The following is a 22711-nucleotide window of genomic DNA, read 5'->3' on the forward strand; positions in this document are numbered from 1 at the left end:
TCTCATTTCTGTTGTGCAGGAGCGGGAACCAGTGAGTCCAGTGCGCGGGCTTGCATTCGGCGAGCCCTCAACAGTTTGGCGCAACGTGAACCATCCAGCTCTTCCAAACAGACTCCGGGACCTGTCATGGATGGTGGCTCATGAGATCCTCCCAGTCAGGTCCGTAATGCACTCCCGGGGCATGTCGGCGCACTCAACTTGCCCCGACCAGGTTGTGGCGCGCCTGAGTCGGTAAGGCATCTGCTCTGGGAGTGCAGCGCTGCCGTAGAACAGTGGGCAACGGCCGGCTCCTTGCAATTCCCGTACTTGCCAGCAAGGGAGGTCCTCACACCACAGCTGGTGCTGTACGGGGTGAGCCAAGGAAATCAGATACCAGCACGTACATTTGCCAAACAGTGGCTCACCCTAGCCGCCATCAAAGACGCCATATGGACCTCCAGAAACTTGCTGGCAAGAAAGCACATGCAGATCCCCCCCGTGGCTGTGATCCGGATGGCCGCAGCAACGGCCCAAACGGCCAGAGCTGCAGGCGGCGGGCCTAGGACACAGCCACAAAGAAGAATCGCCTCTGTGCCCATTCGGACGGAGGAGCCGGAGCCACACAAGGAAAGTTCAAGGCAGCGGCGGCCTGACCCTCCGGGTGAGGTTGGTGGGAAGGAGCTACAGGGTGAGGGTCTCCTCTGAGCGCCTGGACAAGATCCCGAGAGACCAAATCTGTTTGGGGGAGCTGAATGAGTTCCCCTTTGATAGGGACTCACTACACTCCTGCACAACAGTGGACTTGGAGAAGAGCTTTTATTATCCATTTATTTTTTGTGAGTTTATTTTAACAAATGCACTCCGCTTTGAAGACATTTTAACAGAGACACTCACTGACATGGACAAGCTGAAAACCATTTTATACCTTTAATTTATGACGATATCTGTAATGCATTTTAAACACTTTTTTTAAATGTTGTTTTACAGAGAACATTTATCTATTTATTGACGTTGTATTTTAAAAGGTAACTTGGAATTGACATATTATGAATCATGTTTGAATTGAGTGTCAATAAAATTTTTCTCAAAAGAAAAAAATCTGTTCTTATCAGTTTAATATCTGATATGTCCCCTATAAGGGGGCAACATATTAAATGGATTTTTAGCACCGGGAGCTGAGACGAGGGGCTTGCTCCGTCCACTCCACGCATCGACCCGGTATTGCAGTGCCTCCGGGGGCGGTGCACCCTTCTCCTGCCTTGTGTAAAACCAAAATACTGACCAGAGGTTCGTCGCTCTGCCGGACGCCGGCCCGAAAAAGGCGCCAGTCGAGGGGGGGCGGCCAGCTGAAGCCTCAAAGAAGGCAGCGAGATTTGGACTTTATGATTGGCAGACGACGAGGGGATATTTGGGACCGGCATGGCTGTTAAATGTGCCCTGCACTTCCCCTCCCTTTCTCCCACTCGTCATCGAGAGCCCGAGTATTTCGGATGCTCGGTAGCCGTGTCCAAAAGCCAGGCCTTCATTTCTCCGATTGGATAGAGCCTCTCAGAAGGTGGGGAGGGGACACTGCGGCGCCTCCGTAGGCCCGGCACGGTTGGCCAACACGGTGGAGGAACCGCAGCGTAGAAAGGATACAAGAAACTAAAACACCTAAAATGAAGCAAGAAAACCTGCTACAACTGCTAAATCGGTGAATAAAACACACTTACCTTCTCGTCTTTGGTCTGGTCAAGGTGGCAGTCCGGCAGAGGACAGGTAGGCAGTCCTCGGGACCAATGAATTCCTTGTTGCAAAAGTTTTTCAGCTACGGCAAAGTTGAAATTTTATTCACAAGGAATGAGGTGAATCTCCTCCCAGAAAAGCTGGTGACACAAAACGAAGCCCCAAACCGGCAAAGGTTTTAACCAGAAAGAGGAGGCGATTGCAATCTTGGCCAAAAGGCCGAGAAGCGATCGGCCACATTTCCCCTCCCTTTCTCTCACTCGTCATCGAGAGGCTACAAGAGCCCGAGTCGTTCGGTAGCCTCTGTCCAAAAGCCAGGCCTTCGTCTCTCCGCAGCCCGATTGGATAGAGCCTGCCATGACCTGGGGAGGGGTAGGGGAACGGGCGTGGCCTGGTACTTGGGACTCGAGAGGCAGAGTCAGGCTTACCGTGAGGGTAGTGACCGGGACGACTAGGCTCGTCGGCGGCTCTGGAGGAGGGGCCCGTACTTACTCGGGTTTCTCTTCATAACGTACAAGTCTTTCGCCTTTTACTAAAGACTTCCGTGGAGAGGGACGCCAATGAGTTAAAACTGTTTTTGGCAGGCTCTGCCGTGTGGCCGAGCCTCGTGCGTTTGTGAAAAGGAAATAAAACGCCGCCCCCGCCAAGGTTGAGCGGTGCGACGAGGCGCGCTCGGGAGGAGGTGCTGAGACTCAGCCGTTGTTATGCGCAGTTGAAACCACTGCGTCACGGCAGGGGGAGAACTGCTCCGGAAGGTGGGCGCTGGAAGCAACCAGCGGGGGTTATCGCTTCTCGGCCTTTTGGCTAAGATCAAGTGTAGTATCTGTTCTTATCAGACAGGCAGGGAAAAGAAAGAAAAAGAGGGACAACAGACGCATGTTGGGACTGCAGAAACGGCTTCAGAGGTATTTTAAACTAATCCAACATGGAATGGATTTTAATGAAGAGATAAAACAAATTAAAACAGAGATGTCGGTTTTAGCAGAAATTAATAGCAAAGGTGTGATTTTAAGAAGCAAGGAAAGGGAAATAGAGGAAGGAGAGAAGTGCACAAGATATTTTTTTAAGAAAATCGTAAATAAAGGGGGGGCCATGTTGAGACTTAAAAAAGAAAACGGGTGCACAGCTGACACAACAGAGGAAATCAAAGAAACTGTCGAACATTTTTACCGTGAACTGTACGCAGAAAAAACTGTTAACAGGGACACCATGACCGAAGTTTTAAAATCCATTGACCAAGCAGCAAACGACAACGTGCTTTTAACCCAAGATTTTAAGATACCGGAATTAAACAAATGCATCAAATCTTTTAAGACAGGGAAGTCGCCAGGAGAAGACGGGCTTCCCTTGGAATTTTATCTGACATTTTGGGACATTTTAGCACCAGACTTGCTTGCTGTTTTTATGGATTTTGAACAAATGGACCGACTTCCTGACAGCTTTAGAGTAGGGATAGTGACTCTCCTTCACAAAGACAAAGACAAGACGGACTTGAAAAATTGGAGACCTATCACACTCTTAAATTTTGACTGTAAACTTTTTAGTAAACTTTTAGCCTCACGCATGTCCTTGTTTTTAGAAGACCTGATTCACCCGGATCAAGCCTGTGCCGTCCCGGGGAGGAAGATCACCGACAGCCTCGTACTGATCCGAGATACCATCTGTTACGCGAGAGACAGAAACATTCGGCTAGTAGTCCTGAATTTAGATTTTGAGAAAGCCTTTGATCGGGTCTCGCACCAGTACCTTTTCCAGGTACTGCAAAAAATGGGGTTCCCGAGAAGGTTTATAGCCTGGGTGGGACTGCTGTACCGGGAGATCAACAGCAAATTCATTGTTAACGGGCATCTGACAAGAGCAGTGGATATAAACTGCGGTGTCCGTCAGGCCATGTATTTTATATATGGACGACATCAACATTTTATGCACTGACCTTTTATCTGTCAACAGGACGCTGGACTTGACTGACTGGTTCGGACAGGCCTCTGGGTCAAAGCTGACCAGAAGCAAGACCCAAGCCCATTTTTATGGACCGTGGACAGCGACTGAGACGACAGGACTCCCCCTGACTGTGACCCAGACTGACCAAAAAATACTTGGGATCAGGTTTGATAGGGAGGGGGAGGGGAAAACAAATTGGGCAGACATAGTAGGGAAAGTCAGGCAGAGACTAGGGTACTGGACACTTAGAGGACTGACTTTAGAAGGAAAGGTTTTAATCATCAAAGCAGTGATTTTACCTTTGCTTTTACTCATCAGTTCTGTTTTTATCCCGCCTAGGAGAGTGATCTTAGACCTGGAACGAGCCATCTTTTATTTTTTGTGGGGCTCCAAGTGGGAAAGACTGAGACGAAGCGTGATGAAGAAGCCAAAGGAGAAAGGAGGAAAAGGAGTGCCAGACCTGCACTTGTTCCTAGGAAGCAGATACACAGCACTACACATCGCAACCGCCACAGCCCCATCCAGAAACCCCAAGACCGCAGCAATGACACGGTTCTGGATGGGGTCCTACCTCAGAAAACTTAAGATCTTACCCACAAGTCTCAAAGTACCAGTGTCTTTTAACCTGCCACCAGCCTATGCTTTTATCCAGTCATTTTTAAGGCATTTTAACCTTGAGCAGGAGGAGTTGCAGGTTTTAACCACTCACCGCTCTCTCATTTCTGTTGTGCAGGAGCGGGAACCAGTGAGTCCAGTGCGCGGGCTTGCATTCGGCGAGCCCTCAACAGTTTGGCGCAACGTGAACCATCCAGCTCTTCCAAACAGACTCCGGGACCTGTCATGGATGGTGGCTCATGAGATCCTCCCAGTCAGGTCCGTAATGCACTCCCGGGGCATGTCGGCGCACTCAACTTGCCCCCGACCAGGTTGTGGCGCGCCTGAGTCGGTAAGGCATCTGCTCTGGGAGTGCAGCGCTGCCGTAGAACAGTGGGCAACGGCCGGCTCCTTGCAATTCCCGTACTTGCCAGCAAGGGAGGTCCTCACACCACAGCTGGTGCTGTACGGGGTGAGCCAAGGAAATCAGATACCAGCACGTACATTTGCCAAACAGTGGCTCACCCTAGCCGCCATCAAAGACGCCATATGGACCTCCAGAAACTTGCTGGCAAGAAAGCACATGCAGATCCCCCCCGTGGCTGTGATCCGGATGGCCGCAGCAACGGCCCAAACGGCCAGAGCTGCAGGCGGCGGGCCTAGGACACAGCCACAAAGAAGAATCGCCTCTGTGCCCATTCGGACGGAGGAGCCGGAGCCACACAAGGAAAGTTCAAGGCAGCGGCGGCCTGACCCTCCGGGTGAGGTTGGTGGGAAGGAGCTACAGGGTGAGGGTCTCCTCTGAGCGCCTGGACAAGATCCCGAGAGTCCAAATCTGTTTGGGGGAGCTGAATGAGTTCCCCTTTGATAGGGACTCACTACACTCCTGCACAACAGTGGACTTGGAGAAGAGCTTTTATTATCCATTTATTTTTGTGAGTTTTATTTTAACAAATGCACTCCGCTTTGAAGACTTTTTAACAGACACTCACAGACATGGACAAGCTGAAAACCATTTTATACCTTTAATTTATGACGTTATCTGTAATGCATTTTAAACACTTTTTTTAAATGTTGTTTTACAGAGAACATTTATCTATTTATTGACATGTTGTATTTTAAAAGGTAACTTGGAATTGACATATTATGAATCATGTTTGAATTGAGTGTCAATAAAATTTTTCTCAAAAGAAAAAATCTGTTCTTATCAGTTTAATATCTGATATGTCCCCTATAAGGGGGCAACATATTAAATGGATTTTTAGCACCGGGAGCTGAGACGAGGGGCTTGCTCCGTCCACTCCACGCATCGACCCGGTATTGCAGTGCCTCCGGGGGCGGTGCCTTGTGTAAAACCAAAATACTGACCAGAGGTTCGTCGCTCTGCCGGACGCCGGCCCGAAAAAGGCGCCAGTCGAGGGGGGGCGGCCAGCTGAAGCCTCAAAGAAGGCAGCGAGATTTGGACTTTATGATTGGCAGACGACGAGGGGATATTTGGGACCGGCATGGCTGTTAAATGTGCCCTGCACTTCCCCTCCCTTTCTCCCACTCGTCATCGAGAGCCCGAGTATTTCGGATGCTCGGTAGCCCTTGTCCAAAAGCCAGGCCTTCATTTCTCCGATTGGATAGAGCCTCTCAGAAGGTGGGGAGGGGACACTGCGGCGCCTCCGTAGGCCCGGCACGGTTGGCCAACACGGTGGAGGAACCGCAGCGTAGAAAGGATACAAGAAACTAAAACACCTAAAATGAAGCAAGAAAACCTGCTACAACTGCTAAATCGGTGAATAAAACACACTTACCTTCTCGTCTTTGGTCTGGTCAAGGTGGCAGTCCGGCAGAGGACAGGTAGGCAGTCCTCGGGACCAATGAATTCCTTGTTGCAAAAGTTTTGAGCTACGGCAAAGTTGAAATTTTATTCACAAGGAATGAGGTGAATCTCCTCCCAGAAAAGCTGGTGACACAAAACGAAGCCCCAAACCGGCAAAGGTTTTAACCAGAAAGAGGAGGCGATTGCAATCTTGGCCAAAAGGCCGAGAAGCGATCGGCCACATTTCCCCTCCCTTTCTCTCACTCGTCATCGAGAGGCTACAAGAGCCCGAGTCGTTCGGTAGCCTCTGTCCAAAAGCCAGGCCTTCGTCTCTCCGCAGCCCGATTGGATAGAGCCTGCCATGACCTGGGGAGGGGTAGGGGAACGGGCGTGGCCTGGTATTTGGGACTCGAGAGGCAGAGTCAGGCTTACCGTGAGGGTAGTGACCGGGACGACTAGGCTCGTCGGCGGCTCTGGAGGAGGGGCCCGTACTTACTCGGGTTTCTCTTCATAACGTACAAGTCTTTCGCCTTTTACTAAAGACTTCCATGGAGAGGGACGCCAATGAGTTAAAACTATTTTTGGCAGGCTCTGCCGTGTGGCCGAGCCTCGTGCGTTTGTGAAAAGGAAATAAAACGCCGCCCCCGGCAAGGTTGAGCGGTGCGACGAGGCGCGCTCGGGAGGAGGTGCTGAGACTCAGCCGTTGTTATGCGCAGTTGAAACCACTGCGTCACGGCAGGGGGAGAACTGGGGAGGTGGGCGCTGGAAGCAACCAGCGGGGGTTATCGCTTCTCGGCCTTTTGGCTAAGACTGCGATCGCCTCCTGTGTCTGGATAAAACTTTTGCCTGTTTGTGGCGAAGTGTTACCAGGTTTTTGGGAGGATACTCACATTATTCCTTGTGAAGAAAATTTCAACTTTGTTGTAGTTGAAATTATTTCACACAAAGGAATTCATTGGTTCAGAGGACTGCTTACCTGTACTCTGCCGGAATAACATCTCGACCAGGCCAAACAAGACAAGGTAAGTGTGTTTTATTCACCTTTCTAACATTTTTAGTAGATTTTATTGCTCTTTTTAGAGCATTCTTTTACCTTATTTTAGTTGACTTGGTTTTAGAGTGTTTTAGGTGTTTTAGCTTCTTTTTACCACTTTTACGTTGTGGTGCCTCCACCATGGCGGCCAACCATGCCGGCATGAGGAGGCACCACAGTGTCAGATTTACATTCAAAGAAAAAGATGGGAAAACCCTTGTTATGTCGAGGCTTGACTGCTCAAGGAAAATGATCCAGAACATTTTGAAATTCTCCCCGCAGGATATAAATTGTATTTTGACTCTGCCATTTGGAAAAGGTTTGATGTGAGTTTTGTCTCTGCTGCCGTGTTCAGAGATTTCTGGACACGCTTCAAAAATGAAAAACCCCAGTTTACTGCATTTAATGTTGAGAAACTGACTGATAATGCCGCTAAAACGGTAATTGTCAGAATGTTCAATGAGACTGTGAATGCAGATGACATTTGTTTGTGGCTGGGCAGATTTTGCACTGTTAAAGGCCAGGCTACCAAAGTGAGAGATGAGGATGGCATCTGGAATTGCGCTTGGAGGGTCCCCATCCAACAATGGCAAGACCCTCAAGGCTTCCAGGGCCTGAAACATCTGCCATCCATGATAGTTCTGGGAAACAACAGGGGCTACATTCATTACCAGGGCCAGCCCAAACTCTGCCGCAAGTGTGGTGAGAATGGGCACCTGGCAGAAGCGTGCCAGCAGATCATTTGTGGTAAATGTAGAGAAATTGGGCATACTTTCGAGGAATGCACCAATGGCAGAAAGTGCAATCTTTGTGGAGAAACAAACCACCTCTTCAGAGATTGCCCTAAGTCGTTTGCCAACAAATTAAAGGCAGCAAAGGCACAAAATGGCGGACAAGACGAAGCAGTTAGAGAGCTAATTGAAGAGGCTGGGCTGGAGAATTCAAATCTCCCGCCAAATCCTGTGATTGGAAAGCAGGACCAGTAGAGGCGGGAGAAGGGGAGGGGCCTGCAGCTGCCCCACAAGTGGAGAACAGGGAGGAAGCAGTGGCAGTGCAGGCAGAAGGCGGAGCTAGCTCAGTGAGTGGCTCAGAAAAAAATTTGGCCAGTCACAGAGTGATAGCGAGGATGTCCCCCTCCCCAATGCCCAGCCGGCCAAGAGACTAATTTCAAAGAGGGGAAGAGCTGAGAGCTACTCAGACAGTTCATCTGTGGAGGAGCCCAGAGTCTTCCCCTCCAATTCGCCTAATGAAGTCTCTTTTTTAACTATAGCTCTGCAATCAACCCCTAAGGACTCAAAGCTCAATGCCACCCTGCGTCAGAGGCCAACTCCTAGAGTCCGAAAGGGAAATGGAGCTCAACCCCGTCATCTCTCACCCGTGAGAATGAAGGAAGAGCTCCATTCACAAGAAATCCACTAACTGCTGTTTTTTTAAACATTTGAAATCCCCCTTTTTTTTAGTCTTTTAAGATGTCATACCTGCAAATTTTAACCATACTCATGACACTCACCTTCTCAACTATCAATGTGAGGAGTGTGAAGTCGAGAGTTAGAGCCCAGATTGTTTTATCCTTTCTTAACTCTTTTAAGTCTGATGTGTTTTTAATACAGGAATGTGGCCTACCATTTTTAAAACACTACAGAGAATGGGAGGAGTTATGGCCACAAACGTCGATATGGAGCGGCTCAAATGAAAACAAAAATGATGGAGTGGCCATTTTAATAAAAAACCCTCTAGTCTTGGTGAAGGGCAGCACTGTGGTGAGAGATGGTCGGGCACTTTTAACACACTTGACTTTTATGGGGAAGGATTTTAACGTCTTAAATATTTATGGCTTTAATGACAAGAACGACAGGTATGACCTTTTAGAAGACTTGCAGCCCCACATGCTAGGCAGGGCACCTTTAGTTGTAGGGGGGGATTTTAATTGTATTTCAAGCAGGAACGATAGGAGAAGAATAGGAGACGATTTTAAAGTGGACAAGACTTCAGTTTTACTTCAAAGCATATGCCGTGATTTTAGACTTGTGGACTGTTTTAAAACCATGCATCCCAGAGAGGAGGGCTTCACCTGGTTCAGTAGTGATGGCACCCGAGCCTCTCGCATAGACTACATTTTATTACGTGATTGCCCACCAACCGATGCTAGATTGGAACCTGTTTTCTTTTCTGATCACGCAATTCTTTCCTGCACCCTTTCACTCTCTTCCGGTGTGACGGCAGGAAGTGGTCTGTGGAAGCTCAATTGCTCCCTGTTAGAAGACAGGGAGCTAGTTAGGCTGTACAGGGAGCAATACCGAGAGTGGCAGACCCTTCAAGACTTTTACGATACACGTGCACAGTGGTGGGAAATGGTGAAGGGAAAGACAAAGATGTTTTACAGACAGGCAGGGAAAAGAAAGGAAAAAGAGGGACAACAGACGCATGTTGGGACTGCAGAAACGGCTTCAGAGGTATTTTAAACTAATCCAACATGGAATGGATTTTAATGAAGAGATAAAACAAATTAAAACAGAGATGTCGGTTTTAGCAGAAATTAATAGCAAAGGTGTGATTTTAAGAAGCAAGGGACGGGAAATAGAGGAAGGAGAGAAGTGCACAAGATATTTTTTTAAGAAAATCGTAAATAAAGGGGGGGCCATGTTGAGACTTAAAACAGAAAACGGGTGCACAGCTGACACAACAGAGGAAATCAAAGAAACTGTCGAACATTTTTACTGTGAACTGTACACAGAAAAAACTGTTAATGGGGACACCATGACCGACAAACGACAACATGCTTTTAACCCAAGATTTTACGATACCTGAATTAAACAAATGCATCAAATCTTTTAAGACAGGGAAGTCGCCGGGAGAAGACGGGCTTCCCTTGGAATTTTATCTGACATTTTGGGACATTTTAGCACCAGACTTGCTTGCTGTTTTTGAACAAATGGACCGACTTCCTGACAGCTTTAGAGTAGGAATAGTGACTCTCCTTCACAAAGACAAAGACAAGACGGACTTGAAAAATTGGAGACCTATCACACTCTTAAATTTTGACTGTAAACTTTTTAGTAAACTATTAGCCTCACGCATGTCCTTGTTTTTAGAAGATCTGATTCACCCGGATCAAGCCTGTGCCGTCCCGGGGAGGAAGATCACCGACAGCCTCGTACTGATCCGAGATACCATCTGTTACGCGAGAGACAGAAACATTCGGCTAGTAGTCCTGAACTTAGATTTTGAGAAAGCCTTTGATCGGGTGTTACGAACCTCCAGTGGAAAGTCCAGGGGATGAGGAGGTTAGTGACAATAATAGAATCATTCCAGGTTGAAGGAAGCCAGGAGACAGCTTTTACAGGTCATACGCGTTTTATTTACAATAAGGAGAAAAAAAAAAGCTAAGGTACCCTCAGGGAGGGTCTACAAAAACAACTTCCCAAAACAAGGAAGCGCCCACAAATGCCACAAATGAGAAAACAACACAGGATACAATAACGAATTTCACCCTCCCTCCACTGAGGGAGTGAACCCCACCACAAGGTTCAGACTTATCAACTCCCGCTGATTGTAAACTGGGGACAGGTGTGCACCCTAGCCTCCTGGCTGCAACATTAGAGGGGGGAAGGGCAGGACCTGCAGAGCACAGACGAGCAGCAGTACACAGACACAGGGCTCAAGGGCCGTAACACTCCCCCCCCCATAAAATCAAACTAGGGGTTTGACCAATTCAGTCACCACTTGCTTTTTTTCTTTCCTACCACCCGGCAAAAAAACCAAACAAACACTCCCACCCACTCTCAAACATCTTTCCCCAGAAGATGAAGGAATCTCACCCGCGGGACAACGCGTCGGCTATTACGTTGTCAGCCCCTTTCTTATGCCGGATCTCTAAGTTGTAACCCTGCACCAACAGAGCCCACCTCATCAGGCGTTGGTTGTGGTTATACATCCGGGACAGGAAAACTAGAGGGTTATGATCTGTGAAGACAACAACTGGCGAGGGACTATAACCAACATAGACTCCAAAATGCTGCAGAGCGAACAGCAATGTGAGGGTTTCCTTCTCTATGGTGGAGTAGCTTAGCTGATGTTTTTTAAACTTGACAGAGAAGTAGCTAATCGGATGGCACACATCTCCTGTTCCATCCTGCAACAGCACAGCTCCAGCGCCGGTGGCACTTGCGTCAACCTCGAGCTTAAAGGGGAGAGAGAGGTTAGGTGCGGCCAGGACTTGGGCACAACAAAGGAGAGATTTCACCGCCTCAAAAGCATGTTGACACTCATCTGTCCACACAAACGGGACTGTGGGACTACATAAGCTAGTCAGGGGGGCGACAACTACTGAGAAGTTCCTACAAAAACACCTGTAATATCCAGCCATACCAAGGAAACGACGGAGTTCACGTCTGGTCGCGGGGGCTGGGTAGGTTAACACAGCAGAAACCTTGGCGTTAACAGGACAGACTTGGCCGTGGCCTACCTCTTTACCCAAGTATGTCACCGTGGCCTTTCCAAACTCACACTTAGCCAAGTTTAGTGTCAGTGACGCTGCTGCTAACCTCTGGAACACCGCAGCCAAAGTAGACAGGTGACCAGCCCAGTCGGCTGAGTACACTACCACATCGTCTAAGTAAACATTGCAGTTTGGGACAGTCCCCAATACCATATGCATCTTTCGTTGGAATGTTGCAGGCGCATTCCTCATTCCGAAGGCCATAACGGTGTACTGCATGAAGTTATCTGGGGTAACAAACGCAGAGATATCGGATGCACGAGGGGTTAATGGCACCTGCCAGTACCCCTTTAGCAGGTCTAGCTTAGTGATGTACTCCGCGGGACCAATACTATCTATGCAGTCCTCCATCCTGGGCAACGGGAACGAGTCTGGGACCCGCACGTTATGACCAAAAAACGAACCCCAAAGACTCCTGCCTAGCATCGCGCACAGCAAAGAGCATGTATGGCACACCCTCATCCCAGTCTCTTCCTGTGTCATAGCAGAATTTCTTCAACGCGGACTTGAGCGTCTGGTGCCAACGCTCAAGCGCACCTTGTGATTCCGGGTGATAAGCGCTAGAAACAGAGTGTGAAATTCCCAGTTCTTGCAACGTCTGACGGAAAGTCTTGGAAATGAAGTTGGTACCTTGGTCGGTTTGTACAACTTTCGGCAGTCCAAAGGTGGTGAAGAATTTTGTGAGAGCTTTCATGATCAACCCAAATCCTTTGGCAATTTTTCTTAAGGGCACAGCCTCAGGAAAACGGGTGGACACGCACATCACAGTTAGCAGAAACTGGTTCCCTGACTTAGTTCTAGGCAAGGGACCAACACAATCCACAATGACATGCTCAAATGGTTCACCAACAGCAGGAACTGGATGCAGTGGGGCAGGTGGCACGATCTGGTTTGGTTTCCCCATGATCTGGCATGTACTGCAAGTTCTGCAGTAGCGCGCTACATCGGCCTTCATGCCTGGCCAGAAAAAATGTCTAAGCACATGGTTGTAAGTCTTGGTGACGCCTAGGTGACCCGACCACAAGTGCTCATGTGCTAGCTCTAGCACATGCCGGCGCCACCCCACCAGAACTACAAACTGATAAACAGTGTCGCGAACCCCAGTCAGATCGTCGGCCGTCCCACCATGAGGAACCCACTTGCGCATTAACACTTCATCCTCAACAAGAAAATGCTGCTGACTTGCTCGCTCACTAGCATCACACCCAGCTGCAGCAAAACATTTCGCCAGGAAGGAGCATTGATAAGGACCTCGCGGGTTAATGGCAAGGTTATCTCAGGAACAGTGACTGAGGAGGCAGCATTTACAGGCACCTGTGTTAGACGGTTCTCTGCCCCACCTTTAGAGGGCAATTGGTCCTCCCTAAACACAGAGGGGAACAATGAATCTGAAAGATCCACCCCTTTGGTCTGCTTACACGCTTGTGCCCTAGTCAACACACTGACCGAAAACACTCCAGGGTGCTTTTGAACCAACTCATCAGATTCAACTTCAGGGATAGGAGTATCCACCACCTCTGGTTCTGGAAAAACCTTTCCACCAGCAATGTCATTTCCTAGGATAAAATCTACACCATCAACAGGAAAATGAGACCGAACAGCGACGGGAAAGAAACCAGACACTAGCTTGGACTGCACATGAATAGAATGTAAAGGAGCAGGTACAAAGCTTATCCCGATACCTCGAACTACAGTGCTCACATCACGGGCAGATTGAGGGTTCAATGGCAGTACGCTAGCTAAGATAAATGAGCGTGAGCCACCCGTGTCCCTCAGCACTGTGACTGGGCGCTGATCATCAGGTTTACCGGTGAGGGATACCAGACCCTGGGAAATAAAAGGCCTGAAGCATTCGTCAGGTTCCCCTACAGCCAGCTGACGATCACAGGGAGACACAGTCTTAATCAACCCAAATCCTTTTGGCAGTTTAGCCACTCTGCAATAAGATGATCAGGTTTACGCTTGTCCACCTGTGCCACTGAGCCAACACGAGTACCCTGAGTAGTGCTGGGCTTCCTTACAGCATCATCACAAGGGGACGAGTAATGTCTGATAGATGTGTTCTTGTGTGTCAAGGCAAACTCATCAGCAAGCGTAGCAGCCTGCTGCAGTGTGGTTACTTTCTGTTCGTTGAGATAAACAACAGTCTTTTCCGACACACAGTTCTTGAACGCTTCCAACAGCATCAGCTCGCGAACTGAGGAGAAATCATCGGCTTTACATGCAGCACACCACCGATCAAACAAAATCCCTTGCTCTCTAGCGAAATCAATGTAAGTCTGGCCTACCCCTTTTCTGAGAGCTCTGAAATGTTGCCTGTACGCCTCTGGCACCAGCTCATAAAGTTAAGAGCACCATCTTGCACCCGCAAGATGGCGCTCTTAACTTTTTCATAGGAGAGACTATCCTGCACAGACAGTGATGAGCAAGCCAACTCCCTCCTGAGCTGGTGCTCGTGTTCGCGCTCCTCCCGCTCCAAATGGAGCCGAGCCAAACTAACCTTCAACCGTGCGTCCTCTCTAGAGGTAGGGGAGGACTCCACGGACAATGGATAATATCTTGGCAGGGTGAACTGCTTATCCCCGCCCGGCTTCACACCGAGTGTATCCGCTGCATCAGGTGGCGTGGCCACATCCTCAGGAGCTGATGATGTGTTGGTCAGCTGCTGGTCAGGTACTGATGATGCTGGTGAGGTGGAAGGAGTCAAGCAGAGCAGAGCAGGTGGCAAAAACACAACATCTGTGATCAGGTTGATGTCCTTCTAAGGCTACTAATTCTGCTAGTCACTTAGGGTAACCCCAATTAGCTTGTCTGAAAGTAGCAGGTGCCTGCTGTGTTACTTAATCACCTGAAACAAAGTAAAGCGGAAAATTAATTTGGGAAGCAAAACAAATATCTTAACAAATGACAAGTCGTGTGTGAGCATGACCAATTTTCTCATAAATTCATTGATATTCAGAACCATAACCTGCAGTGAGCTTGAGGATTGTTTTTACGTGGTTTAGGCTAACAGTCTAGTCTGAGGGTCTTAGCCCTTTCAAAAACAAATTTTATAAAAAGAAGCGGCTTTTAGTCCTGAGAGGAACTGTTCTGAGTGGTTTCTATTTCTTAAGATGTCTGCTCTGGAGCAGGTATTCTTAATTGGTATAAGGAACAATAAATTTAGACAGTAACCTCCACTTGTGACTAAGTGGTCAGGTTGAGAGCGGCTCCACCTGGTGGGTGGAAATTTTTGGAAATTCAATTAAATTGGTTAAAGACCTCCACTGGTAATTTAGTGGGAGGTTTAAATTGCAACAGGGAGACACAGAATAGTGGCTAGAGCTGTGGGTGGCGGACCGAAGTAAAAAGATACCTGGCTTCCAAGTTCTGTTTTACAAGGCACGCACGCGAACTCTAATGACCTTTTAACCACTAGCAGCTATCGTCCCTAATTGAGGATTTCTGTTAATTATTAATTTATTAGGACGTTATCGTTCCCGACAAGTCCCATGGGATTTTTTGTGAAGCTCGGTTCGGTCCAGAACAGGTGAATGTTTGTCTGTGACCACAGAAGGATCGGTCCAGTGGGGAGAGAACTTGTGTGCAAGTCTTCCTGTTCTCTGGCCGTCCTGTTTCCTTAGTGGAGCAGAGATGTGATGGCAAACTGTCCCCCCTTCGGAGCTTGTTGTGAGATGCGTTTTGGTCATTATAGACTTTGCATCTTTGTGTGCTGTCTAAATTATTTTTGCCTGCGAGGAAATGTTTATTTCCTCTGGCTGGTTCAGTTAGGGGTTCCCTCCTGTCAAATTGTGTCTTTAACAAGGGAAAAGAAATGCCTCTCCGTTGTAAGGAGGCTCTGTGTGACGGTTTTGCTGGTTGAGACTGGCAGCAAACCTTACAGGTTTTGATGTAGTCTGCTACATCTTTTTGCATGTTTGGCCAATATGCTACTTGTTTTAGTGCATTGTGTGTTGCACTGAACCCTTTGTGGCTTTTGTAAGGTGAGTCATGGGCGTGCATGAGCATCACCCCCCTGTGGCTCTGAGGCACCACGAACGCAGGTGAAGTGCGGGCGTCTGAGACATACGAGAGAATGCCCGTGACGACACGCAAAGAAGAGCGCACTGGGTTGGAATCAAGCTCAGTGTTTGAGACAGGCTCTCAAACACCAACGCCATTTTTCTAATGGCGGGATCAAGAGTTTGAAGCCGAATTAGGTCAGAGTCACCAAGAGAGTCAGGGACTGAGATTTGTGGCGCAGGGGCGGCTGTCACAGACAAGCCTGCTGCCTGGGCTCTGGTGGCGTCGCAAGTCATAAGGGCGGGATGGGTGGGGAGCAAATCCGCTTGGGAGTGCTGGGGTGTGTCTTTAACAGCACCCAGTTTGCCTAGTGCTGTAAACTTGGTGTCAAGTTCAGCTGTAGGATGAATATATGTGGTGTCTGACCCCCCTCTCATGCCTTTATGTAAAGTCATGGAGGATGGCTCTGGTGAAGTGTTGACAGGGAAGGCGGTGACAGTTTGTGCACCCATCTGTCTGTCATTGGTCATTTTGCCTGTGGGAACAGAGTCGCTGGTAAGCGGCAAAGAAGAAAGGCTGACAGTAGCCTTTGAAGGCTCAGTGTGAATCACTTCGTTAATAGAGAGGTTAGGAGGCAAGGAAGAAGGTATGTGCCCCATCTCTGGAGTCCTGAGCTCACAGTCATGAGTGTCGGTGCTGATCGGCCAATCCAGTGGAGTGGTTTTGGGGATCAGTGCGTCATTTGAGGTGGTAACTAAAGCACAGAGGCGGGTTTCTCGTTCTGTGCTGTATTCAGACAGTGAGATAGGCAGAGGTCGTTTCACCTGTGCCCAGATCGTCAAGTTCTGAAAGTCAAGCAGTGGCTCAAAACGGTTAAGGAAGTCTTTGCCAATGAGTAGAGGAATGGCGTCAAATGGTGAAACATACACCGGGTGGATGAGGTCCATGGGACCGATAGACATGTGGACTAATGTCATGGCTGTCAGATTGAGGTTTTCAGGGCCGAGTGGCTGGACCTCAAGGTCACAAGTCTGTAGTTTCAGGTCTTTGTGGGAGCGGGTCATAGCCTGTAGCTGCCTGAAGAGGGCTGATGACATTACAGTGATGTCTGCGGCTGAATCAAGAAGTGCTTCCTGCACCAGAGTGTTTTCAAGTGTTACAGGCAGGTAGAATTTCCGTGAAACTCCCCTTTCAGTAAGGTGACACAAGAAGTGTTGGGAGGGCGGACTGCCCTGAGTGGCTTTGGACTCTGAGAAAGGATTCTCTCTTGAGTCGGACTGTACCACCAGGAGTGTCCTGGAGGGAGCGGTTCTCTCAGTCCATCTGTGTGAGCGTGTCAGTTGTTTTGACAAAGTGTCAGGAGAAGGGGACTTTGGCTTTGCAGCAGCTGCGGCCAAGTGCTCTGCCTTCTTATCTTCCTGTTTGGACAGGGTCTGGAGCAGGCGCTTAAGCGCTGTAATTTCCTCCTTACTAACAGTGGGTGTGTCAGACTCACTTTCAGTGTTATCGCTATTTGTGTCTCTATAGTGGGATCTCTGGAGTGTAGCTCTCTGAGACCGCCTGTCCCAATTGTTTTGGGATTTGTGCTGCTTGTGTCCCCCCTTCTGTGAAAAGAGGTGGGTTTCACAGCGGTTGGGCGTGTACCTGGGCCGATGGGTTTCAGGCCTCAGATTTTGGCTCTTCTCAGACCAAGATGGCTCTGAGTGACGTCGACCATGCTCATTTTGCTGAGGCAGGCTGCACCTCTGCTTCTGGCTTGGTCTATAATTCTGGGAGGTGATGCAGGTTGACGCAGGTGTTTCAAGACCAGGAGCTCGTTTTGGGGTGGAGGCCTGTAGGGAATTGATGCTGAGAGTGAGGACACCATGGGGCTCAGAATGCTTCGTCATGGTGAGTCTCTGCTTTTCAAAACCTTTTGTAGCTAACTCTGTCGACTGGTTTGGGTGCGTGGGCAGGCTGCCACACCCAGATGATGACTGGTAGTGGGGTGGAGGTTTTGGATAAAAAGATATTTGAAGTTTACTTCTTCCTCCATATCGGGCTCATTTTTGGTACCAAAGTACGCTTCTGTGAGTCGGTTGTAGTACTGCTGAGGAGGTTCTGGCCTCCCTTGCTTAACAGCAAGTGCAGCTGTTAGACCTGATTGTGCTGTCAAGTCAGAATATTCCTCTACCAGTGCCTGGCAGAGTGAGTCATAATCTTGTCTGACATACCTGGGCTGGCGTTCAATAAAGCTGCTGACCTCTCGACTAGATGTCACCTTGATCAGGTAAATCTTGTCGTCAGTGGTGGCAGCAGGGAATTTCCGCAAGTAGTATTCAATATCTTTTAGATAGATACTGGTCTCATTTGAGCCTGTAGCCTCAGGCTCGAAGCGTGTTATGTGGCGAGCGATTTTGTCTAAGTCCCTGTCAGAGGGGCTTAAGCCATGGTCAGCAGTGGGCGGCGGATGCAGCCGATGGGAGTAAGCCGTCTTCACCTGAGTAGGTGGAGGGCTATTTCTCTGTCGCTCTGTCATATGATCCTGTGGGATCAGTTGTGGGAGTGGTCGTGGAGACCATCCTCCTGAGGCTGGCAAAGGGGAGCAAGCCTTGTCTCTCTCTGGTGGGAGTGTTTTGTAGGAGGGAGTGTGTTGGGCTGTCTCACATGAGAGCTGGAACTCTCTTCTGGTATCAGCCAACTCCTCCTTGTTTTCCTGCTGTAGCGGGGATTGGGTTACTCTGTCCCTATCCTCTAGCTGTCTTCGCATTTCTTGCATGCGTTTTTGGTCAGCTTCTCTAAGTTTGCTATAAACTTTGACTCGTAATTTTAGCTCTTTAATTTCCCCCACTGCTTGTCTAAGGAGGGTTTCTGATTGGTCAAGAGATTCAGTTGTGTCTTTAAGTTTACTTTTGGTCCACTCTAACTCCTGTTCTTGCTGAAAGAGTGAGTGTTCAAGCTGATTGGTCTTTTCCTGCAGCTCAATTTTCTCCTCATCGACTCCACTCTCCTGTGGGAGGTGGCAAGGAGCTTGTAGGTCAGTGATGCGTTCTTCCGCTTCACTTAGTGACTGCCTGGTGTTTTCCAGCTGCTGTTCAAGCTGGTGCGTGTGCTTAGACTGGGCAGACATTACAATAGCTAGTTTTCCTAGCATCTGGGACAAGGCTTTGTCCTTTGAGGAAGTGGCTAGAGCAGTTGTTAACAGCTCTGCAAAAATTGTTTCAAGGTTCACCGCATCGGTGCCTTGTATTTGGCTTGAGTAGTCAGGTACCATGGTCTCGGTCATGTGGGCCAAGATGGAGTCAAAGTGTTACAGTGGGTCGCCCCCACTGGCTGCCACTAAGCGTGGGCCTGCCATGTTCAAAGGCAGGTGCTCAAGTGGTTTGGTTATGGACTTTGGTGCGAGTCCAAATCAGACAACAAACGAGTGTGTCAACTCAGAGGATATACCTAAAAATACAAAAATAAATGGGTGTTGCTTCTATAGCTTCCTGGAGCTGTTGACTGTGTTCCTTTAAGTTAATTTGGAAGGCTGGAATCTGAAGAAGAGAAGGATCAAAATCAAATCTCAGTTGTATAACTGAGTATATAACTGGTAAACACACTAGCTGAAACTGTTTAACTGACTGGCTCAGGTCTGCTGTACCAGCTAACACCTGTAGTCCACTTCTGATTTTGTTAAAGCAAATTATACAATTTGCTTTAACAAAATCAATTAATCAATTAAAGCAAATTATACAATTTGCTTTAACAAAATCAGAAGTGGACTACAGGTGTTAGCTGGTACAGCAGACCTGAGCCAGTCAGTTAAACAGTTTCAGCTAGTGTGTTTACTAGTTGAGAAAAGGGGAATGTCAGGTTGGAGAAAGCTGACTTTCAAGTCAGACTTAAATGACCAAACTGAAAATTCAAATTTAGGGTGAAGGCAAAAATAGGAAAATGAAATTAAATCACACTTGGGATTAAAGTTAAATGCTATAGATCAAATCAAAGTTCATGTTACAACTAGCTTGACAATCAAAGCTCAAAGTCCTTAATGATCAAAGTCAAAGTTGGAAAAAAAAATTGTTTGAGAAAAATTAAATTTTAGAATCAAAGTTCAAAAATTGGGAAAATTTAAATTTTGAGATTAAAATTAAATTTCTAAAATCAAAGTTCAAAGGCAATGAGAATAAACTCAAAGTTCAAAGTTACATTAACAAAAATCCCAGGCTGATTAAAGTGGATTAAATAAAAAAAAACAAATCTAAGCTGATTAAACTGAAGGTTTTTAATTACCCTTTGGTAATTATCAAGTTATCAAAATTCCAATTGCTATAAAAGTCAGAGTACAAATTACATTTATAATGAACAAGGATTAAGGAAAGCCTAGTTGGAAAGCTATCAATTCAACTTATCAAGCTTAATGTGGGTTTCAGAATTCCAATCAGTCCAAAAGGTTAACAAAATTCAAATCAAGATGTTATTCTGTATTTATCTTATTCCTGCAAGGATCAAAAATAGCACTACAGAAAGGGCTTCAAAATGATCAAAATCAGGGATATTGCTGCAGTAATGAGAATAAAGCTTTTTATTCAAATACAGCTGGATCAAAATTAGAAAAGCGAATCTTTGAATAAAAGATTGCATCAAAATTAATAGAACTACTCAGTGTAATCCTAGGTTAGGGTACGAAATTGGCTCAGTACCTTGTTACAAGCAAACACCCAATAGATCTTTAAAGGTTATTCAAGGAAAAAGGAGAGCCTGTGCTCTATCCTACACTTAAGGAGTAACACTCCTTATTAATTTAATCTGAGAGTCAACACAATGGTTTATGTGTCTCAAGTTAACAAGATCTACCACCAAAGTCTTGGTTTAATTCACTCGATTCAAACGCTCATCTCTGTCACTGATGACGCTGAAGTCGATTTAATGCAGAGCATGCAATTTATTCCGCCAGCCAGTAGGGGAGCTGTGGCTCCACCTCGGGCGCGGCCTATTTCTCAATGTAGAAGAAGAAGCGGCTTCCTCTCTGGTCCTCGGACCCAACAGCTGTTAGCTTCAGGCTAACGCAGTTAGCAAACCGTCGTTGCAGCAACGGCAGTAAATCAGAACACTGACAGACACCAGTCCCGCTCAAAATGGGGGGAGGACTCGCTCCTTTGTTTCAATGACTCAGCTTGCTTCCAAGCTTCGATTTAGCGTTAACTTAGCTCGGTAGGTACAACGCTACAGGCTAAACTCGGCGTCTTCACGCCTGTGACTCTACTGCCGGGCAGCTGTATTTGTTGAAGTAGCTAATTTCAACAGGATACCGGAGTTTTGTATATAACATAACAATCCACGGCTCAGCGCGTCAGACTGTTATTTATAGCCGCAAACAAATCACATTGGCTCAGCGCAACTGTAATTTATCTGCCTCTTATTAGGCCTTAAAATTATCAATATCGGTTAAGTTTCTCTCAACCAAAAGGGCATTTCATCCACTCGTCAGCGGAGATTGTATGTAGCTTTAGCTCCGATTTCTCATATGGCAACGTTACAGGAATGCATTCAGTTTAACATTAGCTCGGTCCTCATAGCTCAGCTCACTACAGCTCTGTACTGAACAAGAAAGAACAATGGCCCGGCGGCCAAACAAGTTGCACAAAGCATTTCATTTCACAACAAAGAACATGGTCAAAACTCACACACACTTTCATCACACAACGTTAAGTTAAGAGGGAAGACAAGTTTCTAGGGAGCAACTTACTGGGCGATAATTTTACAGTGGCAAAAGTTTGGAGGGAAAAATTTCTGGGACTCAATAACTTCTCTGCATCAGGACTGTGTGTATAGTCTATTATTATAGTATGTCACAAGGCCTCACACGGCAGGCTCCATTATGTAGTAGACCTAAATTTATTAGTTATACATTTTAATAAATTTATGAGAATTGATACCCAATTATGAATTTTTAAGATTCATAAAATCATTTTTCCTCGTTAAGGGCACCACCGGAGTTGTTATAATCCTAGAGTCTCCGGACCTCTAGGTAGTTTTGAATAATTATACAATTATTACTAGTGATCAGTTAGTTAATAATCGCTCAATTATCTTAAATCAGTCAGTCAGTCTCATATCTAAAGGGTCAATTCTCTTGGCAGGAACTATAAATAGGCAACACACACAGCTCTTGATTATATTACAGTGAATTTATTCTCTAACTAAGGTGATAAAAAGACGGTTGGATACAGGGAACAAACATTTGCTGAACAATGAGCCTGGAGGTTCGATTGTGGGAAGCATTTGACTCATACGGCATAGAACAGCTACTGAAAGTAAACTAATGCTATAGTTTAGGAGTTAAAATGGACATCTGATCACAGGACGTGTTTTAAGTCTTACTGCTTGTCGACAGCCTGCTTTTGGCCTGTTGCACGGGTCCCACGCTAGCTGCCCGATCCTGGCTTTTTGCTAGGGATTCTCCAGGGTTCTCCGTGTCTGATTTAAAACGCCTCCTCCGTCTGGCAATTCGGCTGTTTGCAGGTTTCCTTTTGTGTAGCTGGCGAGTCCACGTGGCTTGGTCTGACCTCGGTGAAGTTGGCTCGACGAAAAAGGCTTAAAATGGAACTTGGTCGTTCCTGAATTAGTCCAGTGTAACTTAACGGACTCATAACTTTAACAAACAAAAGAAATAAAGAAAATAAACAAACTGAAGGCAGATCGATGTCTCTGCACTTCACGTGTGTAGCTTCAAGCGAACAAAGGGCCTGTTTGTTTCGCTGGTCGACTGAGGGCGTTGCCTGGCGCGGCACGCGCCGCGTGCCGAAGCATCCAGAGGGCCGAGTGGAAGAGAGCCAACAGCGAAGCGAAGAGAGAGAGAAGAGGGAAGAGAGCAAGCAGGTCGCGTGTCGCTCTTTTGTTGCCTGGGGCGTGGTTCCCCAGGGGCGTCTCAGGTTTCCCAAGGGACTGCCTTTCTAAACTTAATGTCTAAAGAAAAAAAAATCTATTTGCACGTATTATAATCAAATATTTTCCACAATCGAACCTCAATGGTTGAACGGTTGTACTGTTCTAGGCATTTGGTAACAGGAAACAATTGTCACATTATTGGTCAGGATTTTTATACATTTAACCGCATTTCCGACGAGGGCATGTAATACTTATTTCGTCCACTTGGGGGAGCTCA

General features: G+C 47.3%; 2 non-coding genes and 3 pseudogenes across 2 annotated transcripts; all 5 read left to right on the forward strand.

Annotated features, from left to right (window-relative positions):
• The first annotated feature begins 1051 nt into the window (after window positions 1-1051).
• LOC119896633 lies at window positions 1052-1231 on the forward strand (annotated as a pseudogene).
• A 961-nt stretch (window positions 1232-2192) lies between these two features.
• On the forward strand, window positions 2193-2305 carry LOC119896641. The gene has a single exon (XR_005443259.1). It is a non-coding gene; the product is annotated as a U5 spliceosomal RNA (small nuclear RNA).
• Window positions 2306-2488: 183 nt separating this feature from the next.
• On the forward strand, window positions 2489-2663 carry LOC119896637 (annotated as a pseudogene).
• A 2752-nt stretch (window positions 2664-5415) lies between these two features.
• On the forward strand, window positions 5416-5590 carry LOC119896634 (annotated as a pseudogene).
• Window positions 5591-6538: 948 nt separating this feature from the next.
• On the forward strand, window positions 6539-6651 carry LOC119896642. The gene has a single exon (XR_005443260.1). It is a non-coding gene; the product is annotated as a U5 spliceosomal RNA (small nuclear RNA).
• Window positions 6652-22711: the final 16060 nt, after the last annotated feature.

The sequence above is a fragment of the Micropterus salmoides genome, unplaced genomic scaffold, assembly GCF_014851395.1.
Source record: "Micropterus salmoides isolate LMB-PRFRI ecotype aquatic unplaced genomic scaffold, ASM1485139v1 Ms_hic_scaffold_10, whole genome shotgun sequence".
NCBI classification, from domain to species: domain Eukaryota; kingdom Metazoa; phylum Chordata; class Actinopteri; order Centrarchiformes; family Centrarchidae; genus Micropterus; species Micropterus salmoides.